This window comes from Cyanistes caeruleus, chromosome 27, assembly GCF_971803275.1.
Source record: "Cyanistes caeruleus chromosome 27, bCyaCae1.hap1.1, whole genome shotgun sequence".
Taxonomy (NCBI): domain Eukaryota; kingdom Metazoa; phylum Chordata; class Aves; order Passeriformes; family Paridae; genus Cyanistes; species Cyanistes caeruleus.
Genome location: NC_141727.1, coordinates 5,490,587 through 5,505,904, shown reverse-complemented (window position 1 = coordinate 5,505,904; position 15,318 = coordinate 5,490,587). Strand labels below are relative to the sequence as shown.

Genomic DNA, 15,318 nt, shown 5'->3' with positions numbered 1-15,318 from the left:
GGGATGTTCAAATGATGTTTGTGCTATTTGGAAGATTTAATACATAAAAGCATTCCTGGCTTTATATGTTCATCCTACCTTAAAGGTATTTGCTCTTTTCCCCAAGAATCCAGGGTCACCTTTAGCCCATGCTGCTATTTTATGTTCTGAGGAAAAACACAAAAGTAGTATTGAAGGACTAAAATTTGGCTCTTTGAGGAGGGACAGAGAGGAGGAGGCTGAGCATGGAGGCACTGGCAGGCAGGTGAGCAAGTGTTCACTGAAGAGAGTTAGAGAACTGTCATTTCCTTACAACAAAACTGTGGAAGAATGAAAAGTGTGGGTGTGGTGTTACTATTTGCATTGAAACAATGTAATTTGTCTCTTTTATTCTTGATTTTTCTTTTTTTTTTTTTTGGCTTTTCTTGATTTTTTTATTTCAAAAATTGTACAGTCCTAGGGGGAAAAAAGTCTTTTCTGTTAATATATTTGCAATTCATGAAAGGATGTGGAAAATCCAAATAAATTACTTTTAAAAGCAGGCTTAGCCCCAGGTGCTTTGGGTCAGGGGTGGGGTTTGTCCTTCAAGAGTTGGGCAAGTGGCAGAGCTTGGGAAAGGTTTAAGGGCACCTTGGGGTGCACAGGGCTCTTTCCTGTCCTGTGCTGCCCAGGCCTCCCCATGTCACCTGTAAATCTACCTCAGCCTTCCAGGTGGGCTGCAAGGTCCTGGCTGGAGTTCCAGGTGAGGTGGGAGGTGTGGCATGGGTGTGACACTGGGTGTAAGGACTTGGAGCCAGTCCTGACAAGGGCTGGAGCCCCTCTAGAGCCCAGGGGATGTTCACCTGGAGAGGAGAAGGCTCCAGGGAGAGCTCAGAGCCCCTGCCAGGGCCTGAAGGGGCTCCAGGAGAGCTGCAGAGGGACTGGGACAAGGGATGGAGGAACAGGACACAGGGAATGGCTCCCAGGGCCAGAGGGCAGGGATAGGTGGGATAGTGGAGAGAAATCCTTCCTGGTGAGGCCCTGGCACAGGCTCTTCAGAGAAGTTGTTGCTGCTCATCCTCACTTTCCATCCTGCAACGACGGGATTCAAGAAGCTCTTGAGTATGGAGCAGGTTAGTTTTATTTTCTTTTTTTCCTGTCCTCCATAGCAGGTCCCCACCCTGTGGCTGCAGCTGTTGTTGCTCAGCAGAGGAATTAATTATTACAGTCTTTTACACTTCCAGACCTGGAGAAGAAGCTTCCTGGGAAGGCTTATGGCTGTGCAGGAATTCCTCCTGCTGCATATGGTCATCTTGGATTGAACCTTTTACTGCTGATTATTGCCCACCCCAATCCAGTAATTTTTGGGAGTTTGGCTTTACAAGCAACACTGAGAGGAACCCCTCCTTAGCTGCTTCCCCATATTCTCCCATGGTTCTGTTACTCCTGGGCACTGGTTCCTGTGTCCTGTAGCTGAGCTCTGGCCCCAGTGTCCACCCCGCAGTGAGAGCCCAGCTCTTGCTCCTGTGCCTCGGCTGGGCTGGGCTCTGCTTGGTGCTGGAGCCAGGCTTTGTTCAGGATAGGCTGAGTTTTAGGTGCCTCCAGAGAAAGACAAAGCAGTGCTGAAATGGGTTTATCCATAGTTCCAGGGCTGAATTGCAGCCCCATGCTGAACAGCAGGGAGTTGTTTAGGAGCACCTACATCTTACTGAGGTTTGCACTCCTCCTGTTGTTCAACACTGACTGTGTTGCTCCAACATCTTATTTTCTGTTCTTCCATCAGAGTCTATGACTTTATCTGACTGAGAGCTGATCCAGGAGCAGGAACTTTTTTATTTTTAAGGAGCACAACTGAGGTTTTCTAAGGCGGGGATCCTAGTGCTTTAAAACTTTATCATCTGCAGAATAAGGTCATAGTCTTGATTTTCCTGGATAACCAAGAAAAACAACCTGGTGGTTTCATGTTCCCTGGGGAAGGAGAGCAAGGACAGTACCTGTGTGGGGACAGTGACTACAGCTGCTGTGTGGGATCAGGATGGCCACCTCTAACAGGGTTTTTGGAGCATCTCAAACATCCTCCCAGTCCTGAAAGGGGCTTAGAAAAAAAGAGGGAGAGTAGTTTAGACAGGCAGCTAGTGACAGAACAAGAAGGGGAAGCACTTTAACCTGAGAGAGATTTAGATTAGATGCTAAGAGAAAATTCTTTACTCAGTTTGGCAAGGCCCTGGCTTAGGCTGCCCCATCCCTGGAATTGTCTGAGGCCAGGCTGGAGCAGTCTGGGATAGTGGAAGGTGTTGCTGCCCATGGCAGGGAGTGGAACAAGATGGGCTTTGAGTCTCTTCCCACATAAAGCATTTCATGATTCCATGATCCTCTTCCCAGCTCTGCTGTCCCACAGGGAAATGTGACTCTCATTGCCCATCAGTGACAAATGAAGGAGCTCACCTGCATTTTGGCCTGTGGAATAGGAAGTTGAGCCTTCTATTTGAATTAAACCTGGCGTATGACTGGAATAAAAACTAAAAGACAATTTAAGAAAACAAGAGTGGCAGCAGATGAAGAACTCCGTGTCTGTACCCCACAGCAGCGGCCAGGAGAAGCCCTTGGAAGGGTTTTGTGTGTCCAGGAGCTGTGACCGGGCTGACCCCAAGGCCAGCAGCGTGCGGCTCAGCGGGGGCCGACAGCTCCTGCAGGCTGCGTTGGGGCTGGAGGGCCACGGGCCCCGCGGGTGGAGCCCGCCGTGGGAGAGGGACCCGCGGCAGGGCCCAGGGCCAGGCGGGGACACCGGGCCCGCTGCCACCCGCGGGGCCGCAGCCCTCGCCCCCCGCGCCGGGGCTCGGTGTCCGGGCGGCACCTCCCGCTCCCCCGGCCGGACCCCCCGCGCCGCGGGCCCCGCACGGAGCGCGAGCGGCCCCCGGCCCTGGGACACCCCCGCTCCCGCCCCGGGGCCACCTGCGGGACACCGGCGCCCCCCGTCCCCCGCCCCGCACCCGGGGCCGCCCGCCGCCCCCCGCCCGGCGCTCCCGCAGCCCGGCCGGACCCGCGGCCGCCCCGGGGCCGAGCCCAGGAGCCGCCGCTGGGGCCGGGCCAGAGCGGGGGTCCCGGGCCGGGGGGGGCGCGGGGCAGGGGCCGAGCGGCGGCACCGCATCAATCACCGCCCGCCCCGCCCCCCGGGCTGATTGACGGGGCCGCGGCCAATGGGGCGCGCCCATGCCCCGCGCTCAGCCAATGGGCGCGGGGGAGGGCGGAAGGTCCCCGCTTGAAGGCGGCGGAGCGGCGCAGGTAGGAGCGGGCGCGCTGCGGGCGGGGGGCGCGCGCGGCCCGGGGGGCGCCGTCCCCGCCCCGGCCCCGGCCCCGGCGTCCCGCAACTTGACTGCGGGGGCCGGGCCGCGGCGGGGCCGGGGGGCGCGGGCGGCTCCTCCCGCCCGGGAGTTGGGGGTCGAGGGCAGGGTCGCGGTGGGCGCCGGGCCCGGGGCGCCGGGAGAGCTCCGCCGCGCCGCGTTGCCCCGGGGGGCCGGGCCCGGCCGGCTCCGTGCGGAGAGGGGACCCCCCCCGCCCGCCCTGCGCCTCCATTTTAGCCCGGGGAAGCGAGGCCGGGCCCGGGGGGCTCCGAGAAGGAGCGGGGAAAGGGGGCAGCCCCCGGCCCCCCGGGCCGCGCCGCCAGCGCTGCCGGGCCCGGCCGGCCCGGGGCGGGATGGAGGTAACGGTGGGAGGGGGCGGCAGGGCCCTGGTGACAGCCCTTTCTCTCCCCAGCTCCTGGATTTTCCTACCTCCTCCGGTAAATAAATAAGAAACTTACATCGCGCCCGGCGTCGGCGGAGGCCGGAAGGAGCCGGAGGCCGTCCCCGTGCCCACCTGAGCGCAGGTGTGAGGATGGGCCTGGCCGCGATGCCCACAGAGGTAGGTCCCGTCTGCCCCGCCGGGCAGCGCGCTCGGGGCTCGCCGGTGCCCGGCCCGCTCGGGTGTGCTCAGGTGCCTTGGCAGGTGCTGGCTCGGTTCCTGACCGTGCAGGATGGGGCCGGAGCCCTGCACGTAGTTTCTTGGCTGATGGAGAACTTTAAAATGGAGGTTTGGTATTATGGCTGGAAGTGGATTCATCCTGTGTGTGTACAGGATGTTTCTCTCTCCAAAGCCATTCCAATGTCTGTAGTGAAGAGATATGGAGGCTCCTCTTGGGAGTTTGTTTGTATTTACAGGTGTTACCTGTCCTTGTGTGCAGCAGCATCGAGACACCAAGGCATGACTTGCCCAGAAAAAAAAAAAAGTGCTTTTTTTACTTCCCTTCATCCTTAAAACCCAAGTTTACACCATAAGGTCCTTTTAATTTGCTGATCCGATCTAGTTTATATATGTATTTGTAGTATCAAAATAGTTTTGTGTACACTTGTGAGAAGGGTCTTGGCTTTGTCCTGTGAAAACCAAAGGTCTAAAGCTGGACTTTCCTGCTCACATTTCTGTCCCTCTGGTTTTCCCATGGGTGAGGCAGCTGTGGTGCTTCTGGGTCCAGAGTGGAGCCTGGTGGGGTTTGCTGGTGCTTCTTTAGAAAAGTGACCTCTTGCCTTGCTGATGTTATCACACATTAAAAATGTGTCCTAAACACTCAGGTACAGGAATCAAGTTCTGTGCAGCTGAATAAAACCTGAAGTGCTAAAGGGAAGGATATTTTCTTCGTTCATAGATCTACAAACCAAGGCAGCCTGACTTTAAGCCAATTATTGAGGCTGAATTTAGACAAATTCTCTTGTAATGGGAAAACCAAAAATCTTATCTCAATCCGTTCACACTGACCTTACACAAATCTGCTGTGGTATCTGATCTTTAGCTGACCAAAACAGCAGCAAAGCTCTTGGTCTTTGTACACAGAATAACACTGAGTTGTTTTGTGGGCTTTAAAAATGGAATTCAGTCTCCCTGATGTGGGTTTTGGAGGTTATCACAAAGTGCCTTGGAAATCTGTGTGCTACAGCTTCTGCTGACACTGGTGGGAATTAGGAGTTCTCTGCAGACTGGTCTTTATTTCCAAAGTGCCACATGTGAGTGTGTCATTTGTCCTGATCCCAAATGCCAGCTCCTTAGTCTCATGGTGCAGCCAGAAAACTGGAGGAGAAAAGCCAGTGAGGTTTGAGAGAGCTGCAGCCCCTGTGTGTGGGATGGGGAGAAGGTCCTGGTTTGGGGTTGTGGCTGGGGAGGCTGCGGGAGGTGCCCTGGATTTGGGAGGGCCCAGAAGGGTTTTCCTGATGGAGCAGGACAGGGAAGGGCACGTGGGAGGGTGTCCTGGATCATTTCTGCCTCCCAGGAGCCTGCAGGAGCTGGGGGAAGGAGCAGTGCCTGTGAGTGTTGCCGGGGCACACGGGGGTGTCCGGCAGCCGCTGCACCCCTCAGCGGCTCTGCTGAGGGGAGTTTGCTTCTGGACATTGTTTTTTGGAGTGTGTTGAGCATGTCACGAGTTGCATTGCTTTACAGCTCTGCTAGGACCTGTCTGAGGACTGTTCTCACCAGTATCCCCCGGCTTGTGCTCAAGCTCCTAGCACCTGGTATTGATTGCAATGTTTTATTGTCGCAGAGAAGACCAGCTCAGTTGTAAGCTGAGTTTTATGTTTTATTGAGCTCCTCAGAGGGGCAGGAGGTTTGTGGGAGCAGGGGAGCAGGAAGCCCTGCCTGGTCCTTCGCAGGGGAATGCAGCCTGTGCTGCTCCAGCTCTGGCTGTGCCATGGCCACACAACGGGGACTTGCTGCCATTTCCCTGTGCTCGCCTGGGCTCCGCTTCTCCCGTGCTGGACTTGTCAGAGGAAGCGTTGTTAATAAGAGCAGGTAGAGACAGGACTTTTCCACCTCTGAATTCTGATTTCTGGCTGTGCTGCTGAGGGTGTGAAGGCAGGTGGATTTGTCTGGGACTGAGGCATTTGCATGAAGCCCTGACACTCTGGGCTCAGACCTGCAGGCTGGGTTATCTCTGGAACAGAGGCTCTCAGAGCACAGTCCTGAACACAAGATGATGGTTCAGCATGACCACAGGACTAATCTAACATCCTGGTTATCAGCTATGATTCAGTCTCGTTAAGATGCTGCTCCAGTTTGGGATTAAACTGAATTATAAGTAGCTACCAATAGCACGGTAATTTTTTGCCCCGAGTCTGGAAATGCAAACAGCAATAGAATTGTTCCAAGTGCCCTACATCAGAAATAGAAACTAATTCTTGTAGTGGATCTGGGCAAAGTAACATAGAAAAGAGGGCTGCAATGTGCCAACCAACAGGGACTTTTAAAAGTGGTGTTAGTATTGCTTGTGGCAGAGGGACAGGTGTCAGCTCTGGGGACCAGCAGTGACTGGGTTTGTTCCCTGGCACAGGTGCCCAGAGCAGCTGGGGCTGCCCCTGGATCCCTGGCAGTGCCCAAGGCCAGGCTGGACATTGGGGCTGGAGCAGCCTGGGACAGGGGGAGGTGTCCCTGCCCATGGTGGTCTTGAATGTTCCTCCCAGACCATTCTGGGAGTCTGTGTTGTATTTGGAATTCGGAATGTCTGTATCAAGTGGCTCTATCTAAATCATCAGGGGGGGTTTTCAGATTGATCACTCGGCTCTCTGTGAGCAGCACATTCATTTCCTGTTCCTACCAAGCAAACTAAAACTCCACTGATCCAGAACTCCCCAAGAAGATCCAGGTTTGTAGCTCACCTTAGGATACATTACTTGAACATGTACCTGCCTGATCAGGGAGGGTCGCTGAGCTCTACCAGCCTCCGTGCTGTTTGCCTTCGTGTGCTTCTATTTTCTGTTTCTAAGGACTTTGTCCTTTTTTTTCTGTTTAGTGAGCATTTCCAGAATAGCTGCCTCGGGCAGCTAAGGAGGGCCTTCCTTGCCATGATTCTGGTGAATGAGATTATCAGGCGAGCAATGATTACTGCAAAGATCTCTTGTTGCTACAGCTTATCTATATTTAGCTTTAGACCAGAAATGGTTTGCATCATCTGAAGCTTCTGGGGCCATTGACAGTTGAGTTCACTGCTTTTTGTTAGGATAAGGTTGCAGATGAAGATACAAAAGTTGTGGTTGTACCTGTAGGGAGTCTCATCGCTCTGTTATTTAGTGGCCATCCACCTTTCCCACATTCAGGATGTTTCCCAACCTGAAATAGAAGAGTTTTATGCTCAAAAGTCATAACTATTAACACTTAAGAGTTACTTTATGTACAGATATGCATCTACTTATTGTGTAGAGACTTAAATTTCTGAGGCAGGTCCAAACAAGTAACGAGGATTAATAGGTGGAAAATGAGGTAACAATTTGGTGTGAGAGCTGGGTACACAGCCCTCACAAGATACTGTGGTATGAGTGTTCTGGATGATTTGCAGAAGAGGACAGTTCAAAGGATGATGCTGTAAAAATGAGGCTTCAGTGGGGAGAGCAGCTCTTGTTCATGTGGGGCATCTCCAGATCAGGAACATCGTGTGTGAGGGACAGGTAGGTGGCTGGCCCAGGAGGTGACCAGTTGTGGCACAGTTTTGGTGGGAAATTGAGACTGGCAGGGCCACAGAAGGTACATGCCAGAGGCCAAAGCTGTGTTACTTTAGACTGCACAGCAATTTTTGCTACATCATCTCCAGATCAGGCTGGGCAATGGAAGCTGCAGCTGTGTCTGTGCTGCAGGAAGATCCAGACCTGTACTGGAATGTCAATTTGGAATCTGGGCTCTTGGTCTGTGCCTCAGCAGAAAATCCTGCACTGCAGAATGAACAAAAGATCAGAAACTGTATTGCACAGGAACTTCCTCCACAACAGATTGTCCTCACTCTTCTGTTCCAGTATAAAACCATATTTGTTGCTACTTCTGCTTTTTATCTGAGCTCTAACTCAAGGTAGATTAAAAAACTAGTAATATCAGAGGTTTGCATGCCATTGTAGGATCCTGTGTCCTGGGTTCCTAAAGTTCTCTCCGAGTGAGCTGAGGAGATCAGGAGGGAGCGTGCAGATGCCGAGTTTCTGTGCAGTTGTCTTTCAGAATCGGTATTTTTGTTACCCTTAAGAACAGGTAGTGTTCAGTGTGTGACCCCGTTGGGTGCTGGATGTGGGCCTGCTGATAACACACTGCGCTGCTGTCCTCCTTGGCACTGTTTTGTCACTGACTGAAAGCCCTGTCCAAGGGCTGTACACTCATGTTTTGAGGTGCTGCATGAGCGCTGTGAGCCTGGGGGTGTGTGGGGATGGTGTCACGGAGGGAAGAGCTGGGACTGCAAGGGACAGCACAGCAGTGCAGGTGGGAGTCTGCAGCTCCCTGCTAGCACATGAAAACCAGCATTAGTCTTGCTGCTGTCCTTAGCTGAATACTTTTCTTGGAAAAACACCAAGGTATAAGCTGCATTTGTGTGGTCAGAGACCTCCAGGGTGTCTTTGGCTGCAAGCCCAGGTGGTCACACACACCTTTAGAAAAATGATGAAACGTGAATTTCCTGGCCCAAAAACCCAACTGTAGTGACAGTGCTGTGGCGTGGTTTGCTAAGCAATATATTGGATTTTAAGGAGCAGCAGTAGTGCCTGGACTCTGTGTGTTTAGAGGAGCATTGCTCAGGCACAGGTGGGATTCCTGTGTGGCACCAGGAGCTGGACTCTGGTGCTTGGGGGTCCCTCCCAGCTCGGGGTGTTCTGCATTGCTCCTGTGGTACTGAAGCACCTGCTGCGGTGCTGGGGGCTGAAGCACGAGCAGGAAATAAACTTGTATGTGTGTGCTGCATAATCCAGGCCAGGGTTGTCCGTACTGGAACAGGATTCCTCCTTAGCGGATTCTGCAGTCGAGCAGGACAGGTTTTGTTTTTCTGCAGGAGCAGCTCCCCGGGCAGGTTCTCCCCTGTGACGGTGAACGCAGCTGGCACCGCTGTAGCTCTTGCCCTTTGCAGGGAAATGCTCGTGTAAAGCACTTTTTTTCCTGGCAGAGCTGCGTTCCTGCTGTAGAGGCAGCAGAGCAGTGCTGTGCCCGAGAGATGCAGCCCCAGCAGGGAAGGAAGAGCCTTTTCCTTCAGGAGTTCGCAGCGGGTTTGTGGCAGCCCGGGCCAGGCGAGGCTCGGGCTCTGCCCCTGCCTGAAGGGCAAAGAGGTGAAACGGCTCCTGCAGTCCCAAACGAAGCTTCCCTTGTGACGGAGCCTGTGAGGAGGGGGAAGGAACCGTGCTGTGTCCCCAGATGCTGTCCGGAGGCTGGGGCTGCGGGCACATTCCCAGCAGTGCCAGAGGAGCCGGCGGCGGCTGCACGGGGGAGAGCGTGACGCGCACTTGAAGGGAAACACTTAAACGGCGAAAGTTGTTTTTTTTTTTTTTATTATTTTTCCCGGGAGCGGACTTGCGGTGGCAGAGCGGACAGTGCCGTGAATTTTGGGCAGGAAACGGTTAAAGCAGCGTTAAAGCAGCGGCGTTCCTGCGGCGCCGTGTCCTGGCTGTCCCCGGGCGCGGGCGGACTCCAACTCCCGGCGTGCCCCGCGCGCCGACGCGGCCTCCCCCTGGCGGTGCCTGGCGGGGAGCGCAGCCTCCCGCAACGGCGGGGCCGCGGCGGGCGGACAAAAGGCGCCGGGTCCGCCTCTCCCTCCCCTTCCCCTCCCTCCCCGGCGGCGGCGCCGGTGCCCGCCCCTCGCTCCCCTTCCCCTCCCCTCCCGCACTGCAGCTCCTCCGCGCGGCCGCGGCGGGCTCTCGGCGGGGCCCCCCGGCTGCGGGCGGGCGCGGGTTGCGCTGCGCGGCGCGGCCGCCGGGGGCGCTGCGGCGGCGCCCCCCGCCCCCCCCGCCTCCTCCCCGTCCTCCTCCTCCTTCCCCCGGTGCATTCTCCGGCTGACGGGAGGGGGAGGGCAGGGAAGGAGCCCGGCCGCCATTTTCGAGCCGCGCCGCCGCCGCGCTCGCCCGGAGCAGGGGGGGACCGGGCGCGCCGACGAGAAGCGCCGCAGCGCCCGCTCCGCCCCAGCGCTCCAACCCGGGGGCGGGGGGGCCCCGCTCCCCCCCTCCCCCCCCACCCCCAGCGCTGCGGCCGCCGAGGGAGACGGGCGAGCCCATCCCCCGTTCCGCCGGGGCGGGCGGGGGGGGCGCCGGGGGTGGCGGCGCCGCGGCTGCCGCCCCTCGTCCCGGGGGGGCCCGCTTGGTTTGTTTGCGAACTGCGCCCGTTTCGCCGCGGCCGAGCCCGCCCGGACCGCGCTCGCCGCTCGTCACGTGGTAGGTGCCGCTCGCCCCGCGCCCGCCGCCCCGCGCCCGCCGCGCCTCCCCCGCCGCCCCTTTGTTAGAGCCGCCGCGCCCCGCCGGGCCCCGCCGCCGCCGCGCCCCAACTTCTCCGAGCCCCCCCTCCCCGCCCTTCCCCTCCCCGGTGCGGCGGAAAGTGCGGGGGTCGCGGCGGGAGAGCCGCCCCGCACACCCCGCCCGCCGCCCCCGGTGCTGCGTCTGCCCGGGCGGGGGGGGGCGCCGCGGGCGGGGGGCGGCGGCGCCGCTTTAAATCGAAATTCCGGCCCCGGGGGTCCCGCAGAGTCGGGTCGGGGCCTCTCACGTGGCCGCTGCCCCCGGGGAGGGGAAGGGACGGGAGGGAGGGGGGGCACCATTCCCATACCCGGTGGGAAAGAGGGACTGGGGGTGGGGGGGGGGTGGGGGGGCACACGCGAAGTTTTAAAAGTAAACAGAAAAAAAAATTTAATTGCATAACCTCAAAGCTTGCAAAACGCGTGGAGGGAGCAGGTCCCGCGGCCCCAAATCCGCCTGGAAAATAGGAGCGGAGCGGTGCCGGTAATCCCGGTGGGCTGTCACCGGCGGGAGCCGTGTCACCGGCCGCTCTCCCTGCTCCCGGGGTGCACAATAGCGTCATTTTCCAGGTGCCTTCGAGCTCCAAAACCGTTTCCCTGTATTTACTTTCCAGCCGCCTATTTTGTATATTATTTATTTCGAACCGGCCCTGCCGATCCAGGATTATTTTCCCCAAAACAAGCTGGGAAGAGTCTGGCTATCCTGAAATGCTTTCCGTGATCCCTACGTGTGTTTACTTCCATCACGGGATTAGCATCTTCCAGTGCTTGGTTACGGAGAAATTTCCATCATTTGGTGGGGTATAAATGGGGGTCATGTAGGAGGGAAAATAAAGCAGCTAAATATATTGGGAACTAAACTTATTTTCTCCCTAAAAATCAGACCCGCCTTCCCAAGCGAGGTGTCATCTCTCCTCTCCTGAAATTGGTGTCCAGGTGGAGCAGAAGGCAGGCACTCCGTAGATGATATTCCCTGTTATGTAAAATGCACTTGAATGACAAACTGTAGTTTTCCATGAAACCGGTCAGGATATGGGAGGAACTGCAGGTTTTTTATTTGTTTTGACTGACCATTATATTTTGAACTGGTTTGGGCCACGGCCGTGTTGGTGGTTACATCATGTCATGTGTTGTGTACAGGGTGCTTTGTGCCTCTAAAAATAAGGCGAGGAAGAAGCCGGTGTGTCGGGTGGGAAAGTCGGGAGGACTGGGCTGCGGGGATCAAACATCTGGGGCTGATGGGGAGCGATGTGTGGCTGTGTGTGCCGCTCTGCCGGGACTGCCAGGCCAGGGATCTGTTTGGTGCAGGCAATTTCTCTTTAAAACCATATTTGTCCTTTTTATAGCCTTTGTTTTCATGGAGGAACCTCTGATGCTCTTCCCCGCTTTAGCGTATCCTCATGGATTTCCATTCTGGCACGGGAACAGAAATGCTCTTCAAGCTGATTATATATTTTTTTTCTTTAATTGAGAAGTCAGCAGCCTTTTAAATGGGCAGAGGGGGCGGAGGAGCAGAGCGGGGCCGGGGGCAGCACGGGGAGCCCGGGCTGGTGGCGGGCCCGGCTCAGAGCTCCGGCCGCCCCCGCGCTCCGGCTCCGCGGCCTGGCGCGGATGGCACTGGTGTTTTTCTCCCTGTAGCCGCTCTGCCAAGGTAGCACAGCTGTGTGGGGCTTAATGGATTGATATGCTGCAGGAGCAGTTAATTGTGGAACTTGGTTGTGGTACTGTTATAGCTGATTTGTAATGATTTAGCAATGAGGAATGACTTGTGTTCTCTCGTCAGAGGTGATAAAGCAGCAGATGACCAGGCAGATGTGGCTGTGGGTTTCTCTTACGCCTTTTTTCCCTTCTTCTGCCTTTTACTTATTTTTTTCGAATGCTGTGTTTCAGTCCCATTTGCTCTCGGAGATCATCCGGTAACCGGAGAGCTGGTGAGATTCTGACATCATGCGAGGCAGGGGTGAAAACTGAGCGGTTCTGTGACCAAAGTCACTTCCTTTGGCCCTGCTTGTAACTTGTGTTTTGGTGAAGGCCACTGCCATTATCTAATGAACGCCCGGAACAAAGACTGTCTCTGGAGTTCCAGCACTCCACCCTTCCCTGCTCAGGCTCCACTCGCTGCCTGTCCTTAGGAACCTCAGAAGGCTTTTCCAGGCAGGATGAGACTCGATGGACAGCGAGGTAAAGATAAGGCTTGAGGATTCTTAGGCTCAGCCCGAGGGAAAGGGTAAAGCTTGGGGAGTGGGAGAAAAGGTGAGCAGCACCTATTTTCATGTGTGGGCCTTCCCCCCACCTCCTTCCATACATTTTTCCTCTTCTGGAAAATTACCTTTTTCTGGGACCATTTTTTGAGAGTAGATCAGTGCTATCTCAGCCCAAACCCAAACAGCACCTGATTTTGCATTTTTCTTGGTTTTGTTTTTGTTTTTGTTTTTTTTACTGGGCTGTGAGAGAAACAGGTGGGTCAACCTAGTCCTAAATGGGAATTTAGTTCCTGGAAGGGTCTCAGGTGGATCACATAGTGATGAGACCAAATAATGTGTAAGTTCTGCACGCCTGCCTCTCTTCGCAGTGTTTATCCTTCCATTTAAAGGAGCTCTGAGCGCTGGGCAGTTGCAATGGCAGGTGATCTGAGAAGCAGTGTTTCCGTTGCTGCATTTTATAAATACCATGTCCCTGCTCATGACTTCCAGGAATACAATGTCTATCTGGAATGAAAAGCAGCAAAGTCTCGGTTTGAAAATCCTTCCCTGTAAACAGGAGTCTGGCTGCAGGTTTGGGGATGCAGTTTTCTGTGACAAATCGTTTAAATTGGAATAAAAGCTTTCTGTTCTTTCTCAGCTGGGCCAGGAGTTGTCATACCCAAATCAGCAAGAGTCTGGGTGATGCAGGACTTGAGTAAACATAATTCCATTAAACCCTGTGCGTGTCCTCGTCGGCCCGAGTTCAGAGCTGTGCTTTTGGAAGAGGAGGGTTTGGATAAGGTCTTGTTCAGGCTTTTTCAAAGAAAGTTAGAAAACCAGTCTGGATCTCTCCTGCCATGAGGTGCAGCCAGCAGGTGACTGCCAGAGTTTGGGGAGTGAGACAGATGGAGAAATGGGAGATGTTAATAGTTGGGAAGACTTAATTCTGGAGAGCAGGGTTTTGACATTGTAGTATCTGAATTTAGTGATGAAACTCTCCTGTTTATCTGGTAAAACGAGCCAGAAGGGTAACAAAGTCAAATCTCAAGAGGGGAAATGGGGGTAGCTGTCAGCCTGAACAGGTCCTTGGTCCTCACCCATGGCTGAGTTACCCTCTTGCTGCAAGCTTACTTTTTTCAGATTTGGTGGAAATGAAAGTTTAATTGAAATATGTATTTCTGTATTGGAATCTGCTTCAGGCCTCACAGGCCTTAGCAGAAGGTGGACCTTAAAGATTTCTCATTTTCAGCTCTCTAACGTTGAGAAACATCTCTCTGAAATCTTTACAACTTCCTGTCGAGGTCTGCAGCGACAGAGGATGTGATGGGAAGGTTACTGTGAGGTTGCTTGCACTAAATAGGGAAGAGCAAGCCTGGCTCAAGCTGTAATTACCGCCTGTGAAAAAGAACCTGTGATGTGTGAGTGAACATCACCTTTCATTAAACGAGTGTCTCTGCTCTGGAGGAGTTGTCACTGTGCTTTTGGTTGCTGCCATGGCAGTCTGGTGGGCTGTGCTCTCCGGGGAGCAGGAGAAGCCGAGATCTGCCTTGGGCCGGGCTGGGTGTCCTGAGGAGCCGGCTTCTGAGCTCCAGTCAGAATAAACTCTTTAAACTTGGCTGCCAGACTGGGCAGGGATCTGGTGACTTGGGACACGGAGCTCTGCTCCTCTCTGGGCTGTTGTTTCCTCCTGAGAACATGGCCAGTTATTCCAAAGCACTCCAAAGGATTTTTACAGTGACACTCAGTGCCTTCTTCTAAAATCCTGAGTATAAAATATGAGGTGTTAAGGTGGTGCCACTTTATGGGACAGGGGGATGTTAAGAGTTTTGGGAGCAGTTATATGCTTTTGAGCAAAGGGGGTATGTCTGTACCTAGTGAATGAAAATGTGTCTTTAAAATTAAAAGGCAATTCTGTTTTTTGTTTAACTTGCTCCCTGAGTCCTGAGTTCAGTTTTTCATATTTCCTGGGCAACTTGCCCAGATTATGCGAAAGAAAAACAAAATCTTTCTGATACTGGATGGAGGAGACCCAGATTTCACAATTAAAGCTTTTTTAATTTTTATTTTTTTATTTTTAATTTTTTTGTCTCTGACAGGCTGCTGCTTTCTGCAGGTGTCCCATTCTTATTTTTGAACCACATTTCTTGTGATTTGACTCTAAACAGCAACTTTATTCTGAAAAGTAGTTTAACAGCAATGGGTATTTTTATCTTCATCCACTTAAGTTTCCAGGTGAAGGCTTTCTTGCTTTTAATTATTCACTTTTCCAGAATTTTTTGGCAGAGATGACATCTGGGCTTGCTTTGTGGCTTCTGTTTTAATTTCTGACATCATATTGATGAAACCTTCTTTACCTCAGGTGATGCAATTGGTTTGGTTTATTTATATCCAATGAGAATTCACAGGCGTAAGAGAGAATTACTCTTGCAGAAGGAGATCTCAGAGCTGACCAGACCCTGCCACTCATGTGGACAAGGAAGTGGAAATAGCAGCTTTCAGTTTAATCCCGAGGGCTTCTCTTTGGAAACAAATAAAAGTGGAGCTCAGTAATATTTCTGGGATGTTCTTACTATTAAAATTCTTATTTCTCCTTGGGAGATTAGGTGCAAGTCTGTAGTGTTAATAGCTGTGGAATGTACTCACATGTGTATTGCAAAAATCTGTGGTTCTTGTGTATGTTCTTAACCTTTTTAAAATTAATATAAAAAAGAAAAGGCCTGTTTTCCAAATGTGGGTCATTGCAAGCACACGGTCTGCACGTGATAACTGGCTTATCAATAAGGTGATCGTCCTGTACTTGCCTGTCACGTTTCCTTAATTAAAGCTTTGAAGGTTGCTTCTCATGTAAATCCCTTTCTAAATTGGTAAACACCTGTTTTACAACTAGAAAATGTTGAGAAGTGATAACAGAAGGCACGCAGA

At 53.6% G+C, this 15,318-nt stretch overlaps 1 protein-coding gene and 1 long non-coding RNA gene across 8 annotated transcripts in view; one reads left to right on the top strand and one right to left on the bottom strand.

Annotated features, from left to right (window-relative positions):
- Positions 1–376: 376 nt before the first annotated feature.
- LOC111940081 (uncharacterized) lies at positions 377–2,478 on the bottom strand. Its single transcript, XR_002869415.2, has 3 exons — positions 2,404–2,478; positions 1,953–2,053; positions 377–1,856 (listed from the first exon to the last, which is right to left on the bottom strand). It is a non-coding gene; the product is annotated as an uncharacterized LOC111940081 (long non-coding RNA).
- Positions 2,479–3,135: 657 nt separating this feature from the next.
- Positions 3,136–15,318, top strand: part of KANSL1 (KAT8 regulatory NSL complex subunit 1) — a 76,097-nt gene continuing 63,914 nt past the window's right edge. For 4 of the 7 annotated variants that reach the window (XM_086864067.1, XM_086864065.1, XM_086864064.1 and 1 more), the window contains exons 1-2: positions 3,136–3,240; positions 3,712–3,858. The gene's annotated coding sequence lies outside the window, so the exon portion shown is untranslated. Of the gene's footprint in view, positions 3,241–3,711; positions 3,859–10,005; positions 10,140–15,318 lie in introns of those variants that run through there. The other 3 variants (XM_086864069.1, XM_086864068.1, XM_086864063.1) reach the window with 1 other exon arrangement.